Source organism: Palaemon carinicauda, chromosome 43 (genome assembly GCF_036898095.1).
Source record: "Palaemon carinicauda isolate YSFRI2023 chromosome 43, ASM3689809v2, whole genome shotgun sequence".
NCBI classification, from domain to species: Eukaryota; Metazoa; Arthropoda; class Malacostraca; order Decapoda; family Palaemonidae; genus Palaemon; species Palaemon carinicauda.
The window spans coordinates 25473094-25495425 of record NC_090767.1 but is presented as its reverse complement, the minus strand read 5'-3'; the positions used below and the strand labels follow the sequence as shown (position 1 = coordinate 25495425).

Sequence of the window (22332 nt, the reverse complement as noted above, 5' to 3'; positions counted from 1 at the left end):
GGGAGAGGTAGGAGAGTAGGGGAAAGCACGCAAAAGTCTACCTTATGTACAACTCACCTTTAATTATAATCCAGACATGGTGTGCCTCAATGTACCCCTCTCACCTGAAAGGGGGATATGAAAAAGGATGGGATAAAGGAAAGGGGGGTAGCAAGGAAGGGGGGAGAGTAAGGAGGAACCTGTGTCATTTACGATTACTTCCCACGGGCTACCCGGGGCCCAAACCACTAAACTTGTTGCATGGCCGAAATGACCGGCCCAATGGAGAAAGCATCCAGGGACTTTCTTGTACAGTCCTTCAGGTAATGGGCTGTAAACGTGGACTGTCTAGCCCAAGTGCCTGCCCTTAAGATTTGGCCCACCGCCATGTTAGTGTCAAAGGCCAAGGATGTGCTAAGGCCCCTAATATCATGGGGTCTCGTGGTCCCAGGCACCATGGAGCCATCACTCTCGTAGGCCCTCTTCATAGCCTGCCTAAGCCAGAAGGATATGGTATTTTTGGACACCGCCTTCTTGACTGGACCTGTGGAAACGAACAAACTCTTGATGGCCGGTCTGAGTTTGGATGTCCTACCGAGGTATTTCCTGATAGTTCTTACCGGGCACAAACGCAGGTCTTCCGGGTTGCCCGAGGGCGGAATCGCTGGGATGGAGAATTCTTCGAACCTGGGATCCGCAACTGCAGGGTTCTGGGTCTTCGCCACGAACTCTGGTAAGAACTTAACGACATGTCCTTCCACCCTTTCAAGTGTGAAACCTCAAAGGACAACCCGTGGAGCTCGCTCACCCGTTTGGCCGAGGCAAGGGCTAACAAGAAGACTGCCTTGAGGGTGAGGTCCTTGTCCAGAATGTCTTTAAGCGGTTCGAAGGGGGGGCTCGAGAGAGCCCTAAGAACCTTGGCCACATCCCACTGGGGGACCCTCGAGGAGTGGGGGTCTCAAATTTGTTCAAAACTTCTGATCAGCATGGAGATGTGGCGGGAAGTGCCTAGATTGATGCCCTTGAGTTGGAAAACCTGACCCAGTGCCGCACGGACCCCTTTGATGGCTGGAATGGATACTCCCTTGTCATCCCGTAAATGGACTAGGAAGTCTGCGATATTGTGGACCGAAGCGTCTAAGGGCCGCAGATTCTGAGTAGCACACCACCTAGCAAACATTGCCCACTAAGCTTGGTATACGACGCATGAGGATTTCCGGAGATATCCCGACATCCTGTCAGCAGTCTTATCTGAGAAGCCTTCCCTTCTTAGCAGTCGCTTGATAACCTCCAAGCGTGAAGCTTCAGGCCTTGGGGGTTTTCGTGTAGCCTTTGGAAGTGAGGCTGACTTAGAAGGTCTTCTCTTGTCGGCAGGGGCCAAGGAGGAAGGGTGGCCAGGTCCTGAAGATCCGTGAACCACTCCCTCTCTGGCCACCAGGGTGCTACCAAAGTCATCTTTGTGAACTTGGCTTGTCTCAGCCTGTTGAGAACCTGCCTGATGATCCCGAAGGGGGGAAATGCGTAGACGTCGAGACCGTCCCACGAGTGCTGGAAGGCGTCCTCGAACGCTGCTGTCGGATCTGGCACTGGGGAGCAGAATACGGGGAGTTTGGCGTTGAGTCTTGTGGCGAACAGGTCTATCACCGGGGAGCCCCAACACCGGAGAACTTCTCGTGCCACCTGGGGGTGCAGAGACCATTCTGACCCCACCACCTGTCCTGTCCTGCTGTTTCCTCAAGGAGATGCACTCCCCACCCCTCCTTCGATGCGTCCTTGAAGAGCAGCATCGCCGGGGGAGCGGAGCCGAACGGAATTCCCTTCAGCGTGTGACTTCTGTCGGACCACCAGAGAAGTGTCCCTGGAGGAGGAGGACACCGGAACGTATCTTCTGTGGGGACTCCTCCGCTGACCAGAGATCCTTCAGGTTCCACTGGATCGGTCTTAATTTAAGCCTTCCCTGTGGAACTAATTTTTCCAACGAGACTAGGTGACCCACTAGCCTCTGCCAATCCTTGGCCCTCACTGGAGTGCCAGCTAGGAACGGGCGAATCACTTGGTCTAGATTGTTCAACCTCTCCTGGGGGGGGAAGGCTCTTGTTAGCTGGGACTCCAGTACCATCCCCAGGTACGTCATCCTGGTGGTGGGGACTAACTGGGACTTCTCGAGGTTGATCGTGATCCCGAGGTCCTTGCAGAACTGCAACAGCAGAGAACCTTGAAACGTTAAGTCTGCCTCTGAGGCTGAAAGAAGCAACCAGTCGTCGAGGTACCTGATCAGTCTGATGCCCTGCTTGTCTGCCCAGACCGAAACTAAGGCGAACACCCTCGTGAAGACCTGTGGAGCCGTTGAAAGACCGAAGCAGAGAGTCCTGAACTGCAGAGTCTGAGCGCCCCACCTTACTCTGAGGAACTTCCTGCTGGAGGGGTGAACGGAAATCTGAAAGCAAGCATCCTTGAGATCCAGGGACATCATGAAATCCCCTTCTCTCAAGGCTGCCAGTACTGACTTCGGCGTGTCCATTTCGAAGGGAGTCTTCTTGATGAACTTGTTAAGGGCCGAGAGGTCGATGACTGGCCTCCAACCTCCCATCGCCTTCTCCACCAGGAAGAGCCTGCTGTAGAAACCTGGGGAAGGCTCAAGAAATGGTTGCAGGGCTCCCTTGTCCAACATGGCTTCCACTTCTGTTTGTAGGGCTGTCCTCTTCTCTGAGTCCTTAGGCGCGAGACACTCTGCCTGGTGTTCGGGAATCAGCGGGGGCGGATCTGACAGGAAGGGAATCCTGTATCCCTCCCTGGATCCGCTCCATTGTCCTGCCATGCTTGCTAATAGTGTTTGAGGCATCCCCCCACCTGAGGCGTGGGAAGGTGTAGGGGGCCTCTCTTCCTATCTCCTCCTAAGGAGACGGACGGAACGGCCTCTCCTTGAGCCTGTGAACTTTGGCCTGAAGGAGGCCTAAGGTTGGGCACCACTCCTTCTGGAGGGCCGAGGAGACTGGTGCCAAGAAGGGGTAGAAGCTTCCTGCCTAGCTGGGGGTGTAGGCGGGTAGGCCCCGTCTGTAGTGGCTCTTCTCACCGGGGGCCGTCTTTTCAACTGCTGTCTGGGTTCGGTTGTAACCTTCATCCTGCTGACCCTCTCCATCGTCTCAGTCACTGTTTGTAGGGGAACACCGTCTCACACCAATTGGGAGAGTTTCTCAGGAACTTAGATTCCCTCTCAGGGAGTCTACGGGGCAACCTGTTCAGAATAGTGTCCCTTCTCCTCAGAACCCAGTTGGCCGTCTGGGTAAGGGACTAAAAAGTTAGGAACTTCATGGCCTTGCCCCCCGAGCGGATCAGTTCCTGTAAGAGTGCTTGATTCTCGGGGACTGACAGGTCGTGAGCTAGCTGGAAGCCTGCTAGGGTGCACGCCCACCAGTCCAACCAAGAAGTGACGTTTACGATGTCCTGAGACGTGTCCTCCATCATGGCAGCCTCCGCTTGCGAGAAGACCACCGGTGCGTTCAGCCTACGCTCGTCTGGATTACCCTGGTTCAGGGTAGCGACCGCTTCCTCCACCGTGCGGGGCCCAGAGTGACGCCCGTCGGGCACATAAAATTTCTTCTGGATCCTAAGACACGGCAGGAGCTTGGAGGAACCCTGTGCCCTCAACGAGTTCTTCGGGCCTGCAACAAAACGGTCCACATGCTCCATCCCCAGGGCAACATCAAGAGCTAACGGTAGAGTCAGAGAAGGTTTCTGCTGGACAGGATTGTCCACCATCTTGCCCAGACCTGAGAGCCAAGCTTGCTCCGCTTATGGTTGTGGTTCATCCAAACTGTGGTGCCGCCGGATAAGTGCCAAAACCTTACAGTAGGACGAGACCTCGTCCGGGGAACCCTCGCCCGCTCCCAGAAATTCGTCTACAATCTGTACCTCCGTGTCGGAAAGCTCATCGATCACGGAGGGATCCGTGGGAGCGGAGGTATCCCTCTCCTCCTGGCGGAGCGATGGAGCGGGCGCCTCCGTCGCAGGTAAAGCCGCCGGGGCGGAGGTAGCCGTCATGGGTCTACCTCCTCCCGGGGTAACCCGGGCGGTGCTAGTCGATGGTTGCGACAGCGGCGTATCTTGGAACTTGGCCGGAGCCGCTGTGATGAAAGGTGATGAAGTTGAGCTACTGGGTCCAACCAGCGGAAGTTCCCGACACATGGGTGGAGCCGCCGACTTACTAGGTCGGGGCAACTGAAAGTGTGCCAACGGCCGCACCCGACAAGATGGGGCCGAAGAGACACTGTGCAAGGTTACGGAAGCGGCTCCCGCAGCTACCGAAGTAGGCACTGGAGCAGCGACCTTCTTGCTGGATTCACGGCGGTGGCGAACCACCGTGATATACCTTTTCCTCGGGGAGCTCCTCCTCCTGTACCTCCTCCTCGAGGACTTCGACCTATTCCTGGCCAGGATGGCGTGTGAGCTCGGTCTCCTCCTCCTGGACAGCTTCCTCTTCCTCCTGGAGTCACGTCCGCTGGAACTAGCCGAAGAGTAGGAATCGTAGGAAGAATAATCGTCTGAAGAATAAGAGCTCGCCGAGTCGTCCGTCTCAATGACGAGCCTCCTAGGGGTCCTTGGTCTGGATCTCGGGGTCGAGGGTTCCATGAAGCCCGGCGGAAGCGTAGCCGAGGGCGCCGGGGGTGAGCGGATAGCGGGCCGAGAGGCGACCACCCTTCGAACTCCTCCTCATTCCTCACGGGCGACCTGAAGGGCGTCCTAGGCACCGTCCACACAATGGAGTCGGGATCGGATGAACACGTGGGCTGCCTTTCTTTGTCCCGACCAACCCCGGAACCCGCTGAACCTGAAAAACCTTGCCACGATGTGGGGGTAGGAGCCGATTTGGGATTCCCCCACACCGGGTCTTCACCTGAGACGGGTCCTGCGGGCACCAGACCATCGTCTACAACACATACTTCCGCCACACTAGCAGACTCCCCACTCGTCTGCGTAGGCCCCTTTTCCACAGATTCCCCGACATCAGACTCATGGGGAACGGCAATGGGCTGTTTACCGCAACGGACTTACCTCGTCCCCTACTCTGGGTAGGGGAAGGAGAAGGAGAACCTCTTTCTGACTGCGCTGAGGGCGACGTACACGGCGAGGAAAGGCCTGGCTACTTCGGCAATTTCTTGGATACCTTCTTCTTCTTTTTGGAGAACAAAGTCCACTGCATCTCCGGCCAAGACTCGCACTCCTGGCACGTGGAGGAAGGTGAACACTTATTCCCCCGACACGAGGAGCACAGCGTGTGTGGGTCGACCTCGGGCTTAGAGAGCCAGGCTCCACAAGACTTACCAGCTTGGGGCCCGGTACAGCGACGCTGGGATTCCATAGCGGAAAGCGACACGCAAACGACACAAGAACACAAGGGAAAGATGAGGGAGATAACACGGACATGTGATACACAAGGGAAGGAACACACGGGAACACGTGGGAGCACAAGGGACCACGTGGGAACACAAGGGATGGAGAACACAAAGGAACACGTGGTACACAAGGTGATCGGACGGGATAAGAGAGAGAGAGCGGCGAGATGTTATCTACGCCGCGACCAGATGCTTACTGACGATCTAACAAGCGCAGCCTCACGCGCTGACCCCGGGTCGCCCCAGGGCGAGTATCCTTCCGCCCCGGAGCGCCCCGACAAGGTAACGGAGAGAGGGGGAGATCCCAGATCCTCTTAAGAAAGTAGTTCGAGGTAAGTACTCCGTGCTGGAACAAACTGTATCTGTAGTACCGGCTCAACGCTTAAAGGAATAAAGATGGCAGCGATGGTGCCGCCATCTGAGTACTCAAACAGTAACGGAGGAAGGGAACCATATTAACGGCTCCTCTTTTATTTTGCCACTTTTCCCCCTCAAAGTGTAAACGCTATGCAGGGTGCAGATTGCTATGTGGCGTGTCAAGAATACGTCCCCTGATATTATGCGATATCCTTAAAGGAAACTTTAAGGATATTCGTGCCAGGAGTTAGAATTCTGGAGACCTTAAGTTAAATTCTCTGGGAATATCACTGTAGTCAAATATACCCTAGGAAGCTACTTAAAGGAACCTTCCATCAGGACGACATGGCTATCTCACCCAAAAATAGATTTTGAGCGAACCGTTTTTTTTTAATCAAACAAACCTGAGACTTTTAACAGGAGGTTGATTTCTGTGACGTTGGAAGTCGGCTCTTAAAATTCATAACGAGCTGGGGGTCATTAGCTGGTGGGTGGTATAAGCCCAACCCGCTCAACAGTACAATTCAGAGCCGTCTGTCTAAAACAGCACTGAACTAGAACTTTTATTAGCCTCTGTAGCCAATGAGAAAAAGGAGAGATGGCAAGAACTTACAACCAACACAGATATGACTTAGAACAGTAAGAAAGCATGGAAAACAATCAGTAAACTGAACTTGAATAAGAACACCCAAACGAGAATAGCTACCGTAACACCCAATGCAGGCGCAAAACAACTCTCACTAGTGGGAAGCCATATGACAAAGAACGAAGATATCACAAAAGAATGAAGTATGAAATGAAAGAGAATAACGAGATTAAACCACTCACTGTTGAAGAACTTCAGGAAGCCATGAAACACCATAAACCTAGAAAAGCTGCTGGTCTGGATGACATTACATTTGAGATAATGCTGCACTTTGGCAACAGGAATAAATCATGAGCATTAATACTTCTTAACAACTTTGCAAGAACATTCAAGATCCCAAAACTGTGGAGAGAAGCTAAAGTTGTGGCCTTGCTAAAACCTGGCAAAGACTCAATGATCCCTAAGAGTTATCGGCCAGTATCTCTCCTCTGCACCTTATATAAACTGTACGAACAGGTGACGATGGTCCGCATAGCTCCCACAGTCGAAGATCAACTGACACCAGACCAGGCTGGCTTCCAGGCAGGAAGATCCTGCTGCTTTCAGGCACTTAGCCTCACTCAGTATATTGAGGATGGCTCTGAGCTTGGGAAAATCACAAGGATAATATTTTATGACCTAACAGCAGCCTATAACAATGCGAACCACAGGTTGCTTCTTTTAAAACTTGCCCAAGTTACTCACATGTACTTGTGACAACAGCAAAACTGAAGCTCTGCGGGCTGGTGAGTAGGGACCCGCCAATTCACTATGAGTAATATGGCGATAAACCTGGGTTGCAAGCAAACCTTCGTTAGACAGAGGCACTCGCCCACACACCATGCTAGCCCTCGTTAGATGGGTGTGCAACAATGCGCATGACTTCTCTGTGAGACTAGTGTCTTTGCTAACACAGGCTGATGCATCATGGAGCAAGGTACTTATGCCCTCCTACCAGAGAAGGTATTTGCTCACAAGGAGAAGAATAAGGTTGTGCTGAACTAGAAGAAGGGCAGGTTTTCCCTTGTGAGAGGTCAAAACTCAGAGGCCCAGGTCCCAAAGGGCTTGGCCTCACAAAACTCTATGAGCTTTGTTGTGCCCAACGGACACGATGTACGAAATAACCCTGAAGTGTTACAGCGTCATAGCTTACAAGACTCATAGATGACCCCAAAGGGAAATTGCTCGTGAGACTTGTGCCTTGGGGGTACTATGGGAGACGCAAGCAAGCAATAAGCATCACCATCTTGTACCCTGGGGTACAACGGCAAGGGGCAGGAATTGCGAGCAGCCACCTAACCCCATTGCTGTTGAAAATTTATGCCATGCCGTTGGCCTCTTGGTGTAAGTCAGCATATTCTCGACGTAACCTAGACCGGAAAGAGCTGTGACGTAAACGATGCAAAGAAAAGCTGCGAGTTGACTGGAACAATCTCTGGCCACCATCAACATCTCTGCCGGCCATCAAGCCACTTGGCAGGATGCCCTACACCTGTTGGGTGTTCTTGTTGAGGCAACCTGTCAGCAATGCCAGAAGGCAGAGAACTTGGCCATTAGTTGTGTGGGACAGTCATGGCGCAGCTCAGATGCTAACAGGGGTGACATGGCTGCCTCCAAACTTCACCTGCACCCGAGCGAGTCTACCCACGTACACCTCCTCGACCTGTCCCGAAGCCTGCATCTGTGGAAGTGCGCCTGTCATCAATGCGCATCCTGGATAGGTCTCCTCAGTTCCAGAGGAGGTACTGTACTTGGTGCGAGAAACCAGGGCACATCGTGAATGAGTGTCGCAGACGACTCAACCTGTGCTTACACTGTGGCTCAGCTAACCACCATGTCGCGCAGTGTGGGCAGCAGGTTACCCGTCCAGAAGTCAGCTATCGCCCGCAGCTCTGGGAAGGAAACCCTTTCCGTCCAGACTCCTTCTAGGTGGAGGGAAATACATGTGAATGCTACTCCTGCCCTCAGTGTAAATCCAACAAACATTGATAGAAGATCGTGGCCTTCTTTGGTTATTGATGGTGTTCCATCCGCAAAGAAGGTACTCAAGATTTAACTGATGCTAGAACCCCCAGGACTTCTGCTACGCCACCTGCGGAAAGAGTAGTAGACATAAGAAGTCTTCTCGTTGCACAGGTCTCAATAGAGAATATTATTTTGAAAAAGAAAAGCGGGAATTATGGGACTTTGGACTCGCATGGGTAAGAGAGGGAAAATTTAGTTGTGTTAGATGCCTTTTTAAAATAATGTGGTTGACATGCTGACATTGTTTACTCCATTTTGGCAAACAATGTATGTGGCATGTTGACATTCTGTTTACTGTAGTCCTTAAGGGCAGACGATGTTTGCATCCGGAGATGTACCGATATGCAAAGCCCATAGACAAGAGAGCATATAACTAAGATGTGCCAACTGTGACAACCTCATCAAAGGTTACTTGGTCTTACCCTTAGAAAGAGTGTCTTTTGTGTTACTTAATTTTCAGTAACTATTATATTTTTTCAAATTAGTAAACATGACTTTTATCTATTTATCTTTTCTCATTTTGAAATAGAATCAAGGGATGGTGCCCAGTGACCCATTCTTTCTTGATTGTTTCCCTTTTGCCCAGATCTGGGGGCATTCCCCCATATTTTTTATGTAGTGTGAAGTTAGTGTGTGGTCGACATTCTGACACTAAATAGTCTGAGTGCTACTCCCGGCCACAGTCTGCAAATTACTACATCGCTGTCTAGCTCCAAGAAACTATGCTCTGAAGAACAAGAGCGAGGCAAGGACGAATAGAGCACACACTTGTGGAAGCACCCGCAAGGACGCCTTTCCCAGGGATGAGATAGCCGCCTGATACCTCCTAGTGGGGAAGGGTGTCTTTACCACGAACGGGAAGGATGCCCGACACATGGAGGTGGACCTCCAAGCAGTGCTCTCCGCTTCCCGTCAACGAGCTTAAGCTCAAGTTGAAGGTCGGCATCGAGCGATGCCTGAGAAACGTACCCTGCGTTAGTTTCTGGGATAATCCCAAAAGTATCCCCCAAGTGGTAGCCCTGAAGGGAACCAGTCTGCAACTGCTCTCGTTCTTACGCCAGAGCTGCAGGAAAGAAAGCGAACAAAAAGCAGAAAGAGCTGCAGCTAAGGGCACGAGAACTCTATCGGTGCATTACCTCCAGAGCCTCGGAGGGGAACACAGTGGTTAACCCGTGGGGAGACTGTGTGCGTTGCTACTATGCCTCCAATTGTATTACTCTAGGAAGCCATTCCTTAAACAGGGAGACCTGAATGCCTGAAGGAAGGCAGGAGTTGCCGCAGGTGGCAACGAGAGAGACTCTCCCGGTGGAGGGCACCGCTGCCTCACTAAAAGCTATAGTACTGTATCCACACCTAAGGGAAGTCCAGGGTCAATTGATCAAGTCAAAGGCCAGTTTATTAAGGTTAACGAGAGAGACACGGAACGTCTACTTTCTACCGAGCCAAAATAAAGTGATGTACACTGTAATATTACCAGTATGGGTGTGACAGGGGTAGCTGGTCTGCCCCACCCTGCTGACTAGCAGTGGGTAGTTACACCTTGTTACAATTCTTATGGCTGATTTCAGCTGTTTTTAAAATACATCTCCACTATAAAGAGCAAAAGGGTTTGTATATGGTTGTATATAGGTCAGGACAAATATGAAATAAAGTACAGCACAGTAGTAACTCTGTTTAGGAGTAACTTTGAATACGAGTCTACAAACTCAACTTGGTTTATGGGAATTGTTTTGATCTGTGAGAAAAGATTTCAAACCGTATGGGAATGTTATGTGGATAAACAATGAGAAGACTAAAATGAAAGCAGTCAAACGGTGCCCATACACCATCCATGCAGTGTTCATGTTCTTCTTACTCCATGTTCATGACGTTTTAAAGTAAGAGCAAAAATAATCGTCTCTAAAAAGGTTCCTTATAAAAATTGAATGAGAAGAAAAAAGGATAAATCAAATGATTCAGTAAGTGATAGTGAAGGTCATTCTCATCTCCCACCAACCAAAGGTACGGAAGTGTGAGTTAATTTGTCAGCTATTTTTACTTTTCATTGTGATTTCTAATCTTTTACTTATTTCTGACGATAGGGGTTATAAATTGTCATTAATTTACATTACGAAACCTTTAAATCTGATGACATATGTTTATTTATGTGAATTTTCTTTATTTTTTATGGGAAAACTCGTAAACCAAGATACTGTACTACTGCATTGCTTTAAACTGGAGTTTTGTACACAACTCACCTCAAGAATTTTTCATCATTCTTGACATTTCCCGAATTGAGTCTATGCAAGATCTTTTTGTTGTCATTCTTGGTGTTGATACTTAGTTCCCGTAGCCTTCCGTCTTGATTCAGCAGGGAGAGCTTTTCTCTTCCTTACTGTCAAAGATTCTTACTACGTTCAGCACATAAAAATACATTTGTGCGGTCTCTAGCTTTCGAAACATCTGCCAGCAGGATTATCTTTCTGAAATGACCGAATTGATAATGGACGAATCACGTTGCATTACAAACTTACAGTACAGTAATTAAACTGTATACAGTATACACTGTATAGAGTTATAAAAGGTTAAACAATTCAAAGTCAAGATACACTACATTCCAATCAAAATTAAAAAAACTGTTATTTGAATTCAGAACATTCAAGCTATTTCTATAAGGATCACCAATATTGAGAGCCTTAGGTTTAATTTGATTACAAATATTGAATAGTTTAGCATATACAGTTGACTTTACTTTTGGTCCCAATTGAAGGGGATGTACTAAAACAAGCAGATGGTGACTCACGAATGTATACAGCTGCGGCAGTGTGCTCGTGCAGCCTTAACCAGAGGAAAAGCTGTTGTTGAGAGTTTGCACACGTTGGCATCAAAATTCAGCCGACCTGCATGACCTGAAAGCATAGTTAATGGTATTATTAACTAGATTAATCTCTGGAGGAAATTAAAACCTGATAAAAATGTCAAAATCTTAAAAAGATATTTGTGTTTTTTTTAACTATGCAAAACTGAATCCTTTGATAAGAGTATGATTTCAGTGTAGATGGAACTCGGCTTTAAGAATTCATAATGAGGTTCGTAATGAATGCACTGGCGGGTGGCTGGAGAGCCTGTCCCCTCGCCAGCACACTGCACAGACGCTTCCGACCTTCGCCTATGACTTAAGGAGTGGACTCAGGGTTGTATTATTGGGAAAAATACGAATCACTTTAAACATTTCTAATTATTCCTTCACAGATACAGATACAAACCCTAGCTCCTTTCAGGGGAGAAAGTTCCTATAATCAAGTCGACTTGTATCAAATACCAGGATGTCCAAAGACTTTGACCAAGGGAGATGTTTAAGTCTTGGCTTTTCTTTTCCATCCAATCAGAATCTGATGTTTCCAAAATTTAAACAGGGTATTGGGAGCACCAAGCATGGTTTGGAGATGCTCGTTCTAATCCACCGAGACGAGAAAATGGGAACACATCACTGCAAGAGTGAAGATACTTGTAAATCGTTTTATAATTCGACTAATTCGAAAATTGTAAGGATTGTGAAGTTTACCGAGAGCAATGATTTTACAGCTTATTTGTATAAGATAGGACTCCAGGTGGATTATTCTGGTGTTTATTCAGAGTATTGTTTTGGTGAAATGCGTTATAACTACGATGGAAAATCAACAAACAACGGTAAATCCACGTTTTATGGCGGTGTTATAATACAGTAGCTCGTGGCACGATTCCAGGAATTGTTGCCCGTCCCAACACTATAAACGCCCCATTCTTTCTTCTTCTTCACTAATTGCCGGGCCATCTCACCCACAACAAAAAGAAAGTTGACCAACAGGAAGATCATACATGAAGATTGCGACTTCAATGACTCTGAGTAATGTAAGTACAGTATATACATCTATATCTATGTTAATGTAGTTCATTGGGACAAATGTAAATTTACTTTTTACGTGTGAAATGGATATCCTTTTACAAAATATGATTGTGTTACCTTGCTAAGAGTCAAATGGGTTGCAAATCAAACACAGGGTAGGTGAAGAATACGGCAGTCTAGCCGTTAGGTAAGGACACGACTTGTAGGTTAGGTTAAGTAGGGATGTTTAGGTCAAGTGGTGTTCTTGAGTAGAGGTTTTGCAGAACAACGGACAGGGGTTTTTGTAATGCGACGGCGATGTCTTACGAATCACTAGGAAAAAAGAAGGAAAATGTTATTTTCATTAGTAAAATAAATTTTTGAATATACTTACCCGATAATCATGTAGCTGTCAACTCCGTTGCCCGACAGAATTCTACGGAAGGGATACGCCAGCGATCACTATACTAGAAGGGGGTGTACTCACCAGCGCCACCTGTGGCCAGGTACTGCAGTACTTCTTGTTGACACCACCTCAATTTTTCCTCGGTCCACTGGTTCTCTATGGGGAGGAAGGGTGGGTCAATTAAATCATGATTATCGGGTAAGTATATTCAAAAATTTATTTTACTAATGAAAATAACATTTTTCAATATTAATCTTACCCGATAATCATGTAGCTGATTCACACCCGGGGAGGTGGGTGAAAACCAGTGTACATGTATATCAGTAAGCTAAGTACTGTATCCCGTATTTCATATTATCAGTTATTCAAAATAACAATGAAATTATAAGTACCTGGTAAGGAAGTCGACTTGAACCATTACTCTGCCTTTAATAAGTTCGTCTTCCTTACTGAGCGCAGCGTTCCTCTTAGGAGGCTGAACAACCCTAAGGTGCTGAAGTATAAAGGGCTGCAACCCATACTAAAGGACCTCTACACAACTTCTAACCTAGGCGCTTCTCAAGAACGAATTGACCACCCGCCAAATCAAACAGGATGCGGAAGGCTTCTTAGCCTACCGTAACAACCCAAAAAACAACAATAAAAGCATTCAAGAGAAAGGTTAAAAAGGTTATGGGATTAAGGGAATGTAGTGGCTGAGCCCTCACCTACTACTGCACTCGCTGCTACGAATGGTCCCAGGGTGTAGCAGTTCTCGTAAAGAGACTGGACATCTTTGAGATAAAATGATGCAAACACTGACTTGCTCCTCCAATAAGTTGCATCCATAATACTCTGCAGAGAACGGTTCTGTTTAAAGGCCATCGAAGTGGCTACAGCTCTCACTTCGTGGGTCCTTACCTTCAGCAAAGCAAGGTCTTCATCCTTCATGTGAGAATGAGCTTCTCTAATCAGAAGCCTTATATAATACGAAACTGCGTTTTTGGACATAGGCATCGAAGGTTTCTTGATGGCACACCATAAGGCCTCTGACTGTCCTCGTATAGGTTTTGACCTTTTAAGATAGTATTTTAGAGCTCTGACAGGGCAAAGAACTCTCTCTAGCTCGTTACCCACCATGTTGGAAAGGCTAGGAATTTCGAACGATCTAGGCCAAGGACGTGAAGGAAGTTCATTTTTAGCTAAAAATCCGAGCTGTAAAGAACATGTTGCTGATTCGGATGTGAATCCTATGTTCTTGCTGAAGGCGTGAACCTCACTAACTCTTTTGGCTGTCGCAAGGCAGACGAGGAAAAGAGTTTTGAGAGTAAGGTCTTTGAAGGAAGCTGACTGGAGAGGTTCGAACCTAGGAGACATAAGGAACCTTAAGACTACGTCTAGATTCCAGCCTGGAGTGGACAAACGACGTTCTTTAGAAGTCTCGAAAGATTTAAGGATGTCTTGTAGGTCCTTGTTGGAGGAAAGATCCAAACCTCTGTGGCGGAGAACTGAAGCCAACATACTTCTGTACCCTTTAATCGTAGGAGCCGAAAGAGATCTAACATTCCTAAGATGTAACAGGAAGTCAGCTACTTGGGTTACAGAGGTATTGGTAGAGGAAAATGCATTGGCTCTGCACCAGCTTCGGAAGACTTCCCACTTGGATTGATAGACTCTACGAGTGGATATCCTCCTTGCTCTGGCAATCGCTCTGGCTGCCTCCTTCGAAAAGCCTCTAGCTCTAGCGAGTCTTTCGACAGTCTGAAGGCAGTCAGACGAAGAGCGTGGAGGTTTGGGTGTACCTTCTTTACGTGAGGTTGACGTAGAAGGTCCACTCTTAGAGGGAGAGTCCTGGGAACGTCGACCAGCCATTGTAGTACCTCTGTGAACCATTCTCTTGCAGGCCAAAGGGGAGCAACCAGCGTCAGCCGTGTCCCTTCGTGAGAGACGAACTTCTGAATGACTCTGTTGATGATCTTGAACGGCGGGAATGCATATAGGTCGAGATGGGACCAATCCAGCAGAAAAGCATCCACGTGAACTGCTGCTGGGTCTGGAACTGGGGAACAGTACAAAGGGAGCCTCTTGGTCATGGAGGTGGCGAACAGATCTATCGTTGGCTGACCCCACAAGGTCCAAAGTCTGTTGCACACGCTCTTGTGAAGGGTCCATTCCGTGGGGATGACTTGATCTTTCCTGCTGAGGCGATCTGCTGAGACGTTCATATTGCCCTGAATGAACCTCGTTACCAGTGTGAGGTTTAGACTTCTTGACCAAATGAGGAGGTCCCTTGCTATCTCGTACAGCTTCCTCGAATGGGTCCCTCCCTGCTTGGAGATGTATGCCAAGGCTGTGGTGTTGTCGGAGTTCACCTCCACCACCTTGTTTAGCAGGAGGGACTTGAAGTTCATTAAGGCCAGATGAACTGCCAGCAGCTCCTTGCAGTTGATGTGAAGCGTTTCCTGTTCCTTGTTCCATGTTCCCGAGCATTCCTGTCCGTCCAAGGTCGCGCCCCAGCCCGAGTCTGATGCGTCCGAAAAGAGATGAAGATTGGGGGTCTGAATCGCTAACGATAGACCCTCCTTGAGAAGGATGTTGGTCTTCCACCACATGAGAGTAGTCTTCATCTCTTTGGTGACAGGAATAGAGACCGCTTCGAGCGTCAAATCCTTGTCCCAGTGAGCTGCTAGATGGAATTGGAGAGGGCGGAGGTGGAGTCTCCCTAACTCTATGAACAGGGCTAACGATGACAGGGTCCCTGTTAGACTCATCCACTGTCTCACCGAGCAACTGTTCCTCTTCAGCATGCTCAGAATGCACTCTAGGGCTTGGCTGATTCTTGGGGCCGACGGAAAAGCCCGAAAAGCTTGACTCCGAATCTCCATTCCCAGGTAAACGATGGATTGGGAGGGAATAAGTTGGGACTTTTCTAAGTTGACCAAAAGACCCAGTTCCTTGATCAAGTCCAAAGTCCAGTTGAGACTCTCCAGACAGCGACGACTTGTGGGGGCTCTTAACAGCCAGTCGTCTAAATAAAGGGAGGCTCTGATGTCCGCTAAGTGGAGGAATTTTGCAATATTCCTCATCAGACGCGTAAACACCATAGGCGCTGTGCTTAGGCCAAAACACAGGGCTTGGAATTGGTACACAACCTTTCCAAAAACGAATCTCAGGAAAGGTTGGGAGTCTGGATGAATAGGAACGTGAAAGTAAGCGTCTTTCAGATCCAACGAGACCATCCAGTCCTCCTGCCTGACCGCTGCTAGGACCGACTTCGTCGTCTCCATAGTGAACGTCTGCTTGGTGACATAAGCATTGAGCGCACTGACGTCCAGCACCGGTCTCCAACCTCCTGTCTTCTTGGCCACCAGAAAGAGACGGTTGTAGAAGCCCGGGGATTGATGGTCCCGGACTATCACCACTGCCTTCTTCTGTAACAGGAGCGACACCTCCTGGTGTAACGCTAGCCTCTTGTCCTTTTCCTTGTAGTTGGGAGAGAGGTTGATGGGAGAAGTGGTCAGAGGGGGATTGCGGCAGAATGGTATCCTGTAACCCTCCCTTAGCCACTTGACAGACTGGGCGTCTGCACCTCTTCTATCCCAAGCTTGCCAGAAGATCTTGAGTCTGGCTCCTACTGCTGTCTGGAGAGGAGGAGAGTCAGTGTTTGCCTTTCGAAGGCTTGGGACCTTTCTTAGACCTGCCCCTGAAAGCGTCTGGACGGGTACTTCCTCGGCTGGGGGCTCTGCCACGAAAGGGCGGAATAAATCTTGTAGCAGGAGTATCGGCCACTGGGGTGCGGTAAGTTCTAGGAACCGAAGGAGCAACCTTAGCCTTACGAGCTGAAGAGGCCACAAGGTCATGAGTGTCCTTCTGAATAAGGGCCGCAGACAATTCCTTGATAAGCTCCTCAGGAAACAGGAACTTAGAAAGCGGAGCAAAAAGTAACTGAGACCTTTGACAAGAGGTGATACCAGTGGAAAGGAAAGTGCACAGTTGTTCCCTTTTCTTGAGTACTGTACTCCCGAAACAAACATGGAGGCAAGTTCGCCGGACCCATCGCGAATTGCTTTATCCATACAGGACATTATAAGCATGGCCGAGTCCTTGTCAGAAGGGGCAGTCTTCTTGCTCAAGGCCCCCAGGCACCAGTCGAGAAAATTGAAAATCTCAAAGGCGCGAAAGACACCCTTTAAGAAGTGGTCTAAGTCGGAAAAGGTCCAGCAGACCTTAGAGCGCCTCATAGCCGATCTACGTGGAGAGTCAACCAAACTTGAGAAGTCAGCCTGGGCAGAGGCAGGGATTCCCAAGCCTGGTTCCTCTCCTGTGGCATACCATACGCCCGCCTTAGAAGTCAGCTTAGTAGGAGGAAACATAAATGAAGTCTTCCCTAGTTGTTGTTTGGACTGCAACCAATCCCCTAACATTCTTAAAGCTCTCTTAGAGGATCTAGCAAAGACGAGCTTAGTGTAGGCCGACTTAACCGGTTGCATGCCTAGAGAAAACTCTGATGGAGGAGAGCGAGGGGTAGCAGAAACAAAATGATCCGGGTAAACCTCTCTGAAAAGAGCCAGGACCTTGCGAAAGTCAATGGAGGGTGGTAACGACTTGGGTTCCTCCACGTCCGAAGAGGGATCATCTAGGTGCGCAGCTTCCTCCTCAGAAACCTCATCACCTGAGGGTTGAGAAGCGAGAGGTAAAGTTACAGCGGTATGCTGAACAGCAGAATCCTGACAAGCGGGTGCATAAACACTTGCGGTCTCATCCTCAAGTCTCTGTTGAAGAGGATGAGGGCTGGTAATGACAAAGTCATGAGGCTGGGATGAAGGAGGTTCTGCGGAGGTTTGAGGAGCAAGTGTGGTGAGAGGCGACTGAAGTAAAACCTGAGGTTCAGGCTGCAAAGACTGGTCAAGTAGAGGAGAAGGTGGTAGATGCATGCGTTGAGGTGGCTGACTCATTGCATGAGGTTCCTGTCTCAAGAGTTGCGCTTGCTTCAAGGGTTGAGGTGGTTGCGCAGTAAGAGATTCCTGTCTCACGAGTTGAGGTTCTTGAGGTGTGAGCTGCGAGAGTTGAGGTGGCGGCTGCGCAGAACGCGGCTCCTGTCTCACGAGTTGAGGTTCTTGAGGTGTTTGCCTCGAGAGTTGAGGTTCTCGCCTCGAGGAAAGTGGAGGTAGCAGCTGCGAGAGCTGAGGTGGCTGCCTCAAGGATGGTAGAGGTTGTCGTACCTCAAGAGGTTGCTGCCTCGAGGATGGTCTTACTGCAAGAAACTCTTGCCTCAAAGGAAGAGGAGGTTGTAAGGCATAAGACTCCTGTCCCCATTGTTGAGGAGGTTGTCGCGTGGTAAGAGATTCCTGCCTCAAGGAAGGTGGAGGTTGCTGCACAACGCTGGTAACTGGCAACTCCCAACGCGGTAGCTCACGCATGGAGGTAGCTTGAGGAACCTCAACTTCGTACGTCTGGCAGACTGGACTGCGGAGAGGAGGAGGAGCGCTCGCAGGAGGAGGTGTAACCTTCTCTGCCTGAAACTCACGCATTAAGACCGCAAGCTGTGACTGCATGGACTGCAGCAAAGCCATCTTGGGATCAACAGACGATGAGGTCTGTTGAGGCAAAGCCTTAACAGAAGTTGAGGTCTGTTGAGGCATCGCCTTACCTCTCTTAGGAGGTGTGCAGTCACCTGATGACTGCGGCGAGTCAGAGCTAGCCCAATGACTACATCCGGGCTGTTGAACTCGTGAGGTCTGGACTTTACGCTTAAGAGGTCTTGAGACCTGAGTCCAGCGTTTTCTCCCCGAAAATTCTTCTGCAGACGAGAAAAATAAAGGCTCAATCGTCTGAGAGTGGGAGTGACGATCTCTGTAAGATACGCCCGCAACCACCGAGGATACTTCTGTGCGCCGATCAAGGCCTGCCGAACCCTTTTGCCCTTCGACATTGCTTCTCCCCTGGGCTTGGGAGCTTCCAAGAGGTCCCGGACTGGGAGGACGACTGGCACGCACAGAAGTACCCTCACGCACAACACTGACACTGACACTAGCACTCGGCACAGCACTGGCACTACCACTTCCCACTGCACTTTTCACTTTAAGTTCCTTGACGTCCGCCAAGAGGAACTTGTGGTCACTCACTACCGACTCCACTTTATCACCTAAAGCCTGAATGGCACGTAAAACATCAGACATATCAGGCTGAGCACAAATAGTAGGTTCGGGGGTAGCCACTACAGGGGGAGGAAAAGGTTGAGGATCATGGGGTGAGGAATAAAGCGAAGAGCGAGCCGAACTCCTCCTAACTCTCTCTCTCTCTAACTTAGTGGTATACTTGAGGAATCGAACAAAATCAAGTTCCGAAAGTCTGGCGCATTCCTCACATCGATCTTCCAACTGACAGGATTTTCCCCTACAGTCGGAACAAACGGTGTGAGGATCAACCGAGGCCTTCGGAATACGCCTAATACAAGTCCTACATCGTCTTTGGGGAGGAGCTTGAGAAAGGTCGGACATCTTGAATCAAAGAACAGTCAAGGGGGATTCCAATTAAAGCAAAAGATCGTTAACCATTAATCAAATCAATATAAAAGCTATCTAAGCTAATAGACAAGTTTCCAGTATAGCGAAAGCTGAAATCTTAGAGCAATACTTCACCAAAAACCGTGAACAAGACTCCAAAATTATAAGCGTATCCATGTAGGTCTTGCCGGAAGCACGACAGAGGAAAAATTGAGGTGGTGTCAACAAGAAGTACTGCAGTACCTGGCCACAGGTGGCGCTGGTGAGTACACCCCCTTCTAGTATAGTGATCGCTGGCGTATCCCTTCCGTAGAATTCTGTCGGGCAACGGAGTTGACAGCTACATGATTATCGGGTAAGATTAATATTGAAAATTTCAATTTCATCATCATTATCATTATTAAAGGAGGAAATTAACCAGCCTCATGAATCAAGCTGGTCTCTTCAGAACTGGTCAAAGGGCAGTTTGGGGAGGTAACGTATGCATAATGTGGGGACAGCGAACGGTGAATGGATATATATTTACCAAGTTTATGAAAGAGTTGAAAATAAGTATAGGGCACGGCCATCATCATACATAGAGGTGGCCGCTATTATAAATAGAGATGGCCGCTATCATATAAACAGGTGACTGCTACCATACATACATGTGGCTGCTATCATAAATACAGATGGCCGCTATCATACATACAGGTGTCTGCTACCATACAAACAGGTGGCCGCTTTCATACATACAGGTAGCCACTATCATAGATTCAAGTGGCCGTTATTATAAATACAGGTGTCTGCTATCATACAAATGATCAAAAGATATTACGTAAAAACAACTAATTTATGAAATAACCTTTTGAAGGAATTCGTCTTCATACGATAGACAAGTGTCTACTGTACTCTAAACCTTATGGCAGTTGCCATAAATGTTTGCCGTGACACGGCTAATAACTAAGTACAATTGCTAAACTATTAGTTTAGGTAGTCCGTACCATTATGAAATATTTGTGTTCAACGTGGATAAAATAGAGCTGATATATATTAAAAAAAATAACTTAATCGTGGTTTCCTAGACTTCTAACTTCTCAAGACTGCGGCAATTTGCGGGCACTCCTCTTCTTCTTCTTCTTTCTTAATGTATTAGCACACGTCACCTATCAGGCAACCATAGTGCTATCCCTCTCATATTTTACTTTGTAACAAATCATAGAGTTTTGAGGAGGCCCGAGGACTTCAGGAAGACTGCTAGATGACGGTAGATCTTCTTCAATACATGTGGAGTTCCAGAGTCAGCCTCCAGGATCCTATCTAGCTGTAAAGGGACACCAATCCGAAACAGAGAATGTCTCAGAAACACTCTGGATGTAAAATATCGAGGGCAGTGTAGTATAATGTGCCTTACATCCTCTACTTCACCACAAGAGCAAAAAGGTGAATCCTCAAGGGAAAGGCGATGTAGATGGGCTTTCAGTCTTAAGTGTCCAACACAAAGTCGAAGAATTGCAGAGTTTAGCTTCCTTGATGCCAATGACGTTGTTAGAGCTGTCAACAAATTGGAGCCTTTGTAAGGTGACGGCCAAATCCCGTAGAAAACGGGAATATTCTGAACTATGGCCGTCGTTCTAAAAAAGATTTTGGCGGGAGAAGCTAACTTAAAAAACCCACCTAACCTATGCTAAAAGCCGTATCCTTACCCAGGGGGGCTTCCCCCCCGGTCCCCCCCCCCTTACACAAGTTTCTTTACCTACGAGTACGACGGGAGAAGCAAACTTAAAAAACCCACCTAACCTATGCTAAAAGCCGTATCCTTACCCAGGGGGGCTTCCCCCCCCGGGTCCCCCCCCCCCCTTACACAAGTTTCCTTACCTACGAGTACGACGGGAGAAGCAAACTTAAAAAACCCACCTAACCTATGCTAAAAGCCGTATCCTTACCCAGGGGGGCTTCCCCCCCGGTCCCCCCCCCCCTTACACAAGTTTCCTTACCTACGAGTACGACGGGAGAAGCAAACTTAAAAAACCCACCTAACCTATGCTAAAAGCCGTGTCCTTACCCAGGGGGGCTGCGCCTCCCCAGACCCCCTCTTACACAACATATTTAAGATCCGTAGACCATTTCCAAACGTTTTTATTCTATACAAGATAACAGTCGGAGCGATAATAAGCAAATTAGGACGCTTAGCCGTAGCGCTTCAAACTACCCAACAAATTTGATCTTCTATATGGGCCAAGCTGAGAGAACTGAAGTTCCGCCTCTCTATCCAATCTCCACTTCTCCCATACAGCCCTACGATAAGCTGTGATATGTTCTGAAACTGGAATATGTACAGGATTCACTATGTTAACAAATGAATGAGCCCCTTTTGCAATGGAGTCCACAAGTTCATTTCCCTTGTCACCACTATGACTTGGAACCCACTGAAGTTTCACTACAATATTTTTCTCTTTCAATGACTTTAGATTGCAACAAATAGAATCCACCAACGATCGAAAACCAATTGCATAACAACGAATTAAACCTAAAGAAACCTTTGAATCCGTAAAAATAACAACTTTCGAATTATAAAGAAACTCTAAAACAAACCTCAAAGCCTTCATAAGACCAAAAAGTTCAGCATGAAATTCTAGTGAAGGAATCGACATCGCTGCCCTGCACGAAGATTGGGATTCACATAATGAACCATCTGTGTATATATATATATATATATATATATATATATATATATATATATATATATATATATATATATATATATGTGTGTGTGTGTGTGTGTGTGTGTGTGTGTATATGTGTGTGTGCACATATCCATTATATTCCTCATCACACAGTTTGTTGAAATACAGACATCTCGTACAAACTTGGTCAAAAATCAAAACGTTCGTAAACAAACAAATGGCTCCCAAATGTATAATCAGTCTCGAACTATTTCATTGTGTAATATATTGAGGACATTAAAGCACAAATAATACAAATTTTGATACAAAATCAAGTCAAATAAACCCTAAAAATGAAAAAAAATATATTAATTTTCTTCGCACTTCGAAAAAAAAGGAAATAAAACGTTTTAAACAAATGGCTCCCCGACAACTTAATCAAAGAAGTAGCGAACATAACTTTGGTACCACTAATGAAAATTTTATTAAAATTGAGCAAAATTGGAGAAAATAATTATCAGTTTTTTCGTAACTTGATAAATTAAATTCCGATACAAATGTATCTCATTAACG

General features: G+C 47.8%; 1 long non-coding RNA gene across 2 annotated transcripts in view; it reads right to left on the bottom strand.

Annotated features, from left to right (window-relative positions):
• Nucleotides 1-21776, bottom strand: part of LOC137633636 (uncharacterized) — a 35879-nt gene extending 14103 nt beyond the window's left edge. For both annotated transcript variants that reach the window (XR_011042322.1, XR_011042323.1), the window contains exons 1-3: nucleotides 21689-21776; nucleotides 11162-11267; nucleotides 10617-10841 (exon numbers count right to left, since the gene is read on the bottom strand). This is a non-coding gene — a long non-coding RNA (uncharacterized lncRNA). The remainder of the gene's footprint in view (nucleotides 1-10616; nucleotides 10842-11161; nucleotides 11268-21688) is intronic.
• Nucleotides 21777-22332: the final 556 nt, after the last annotated feature.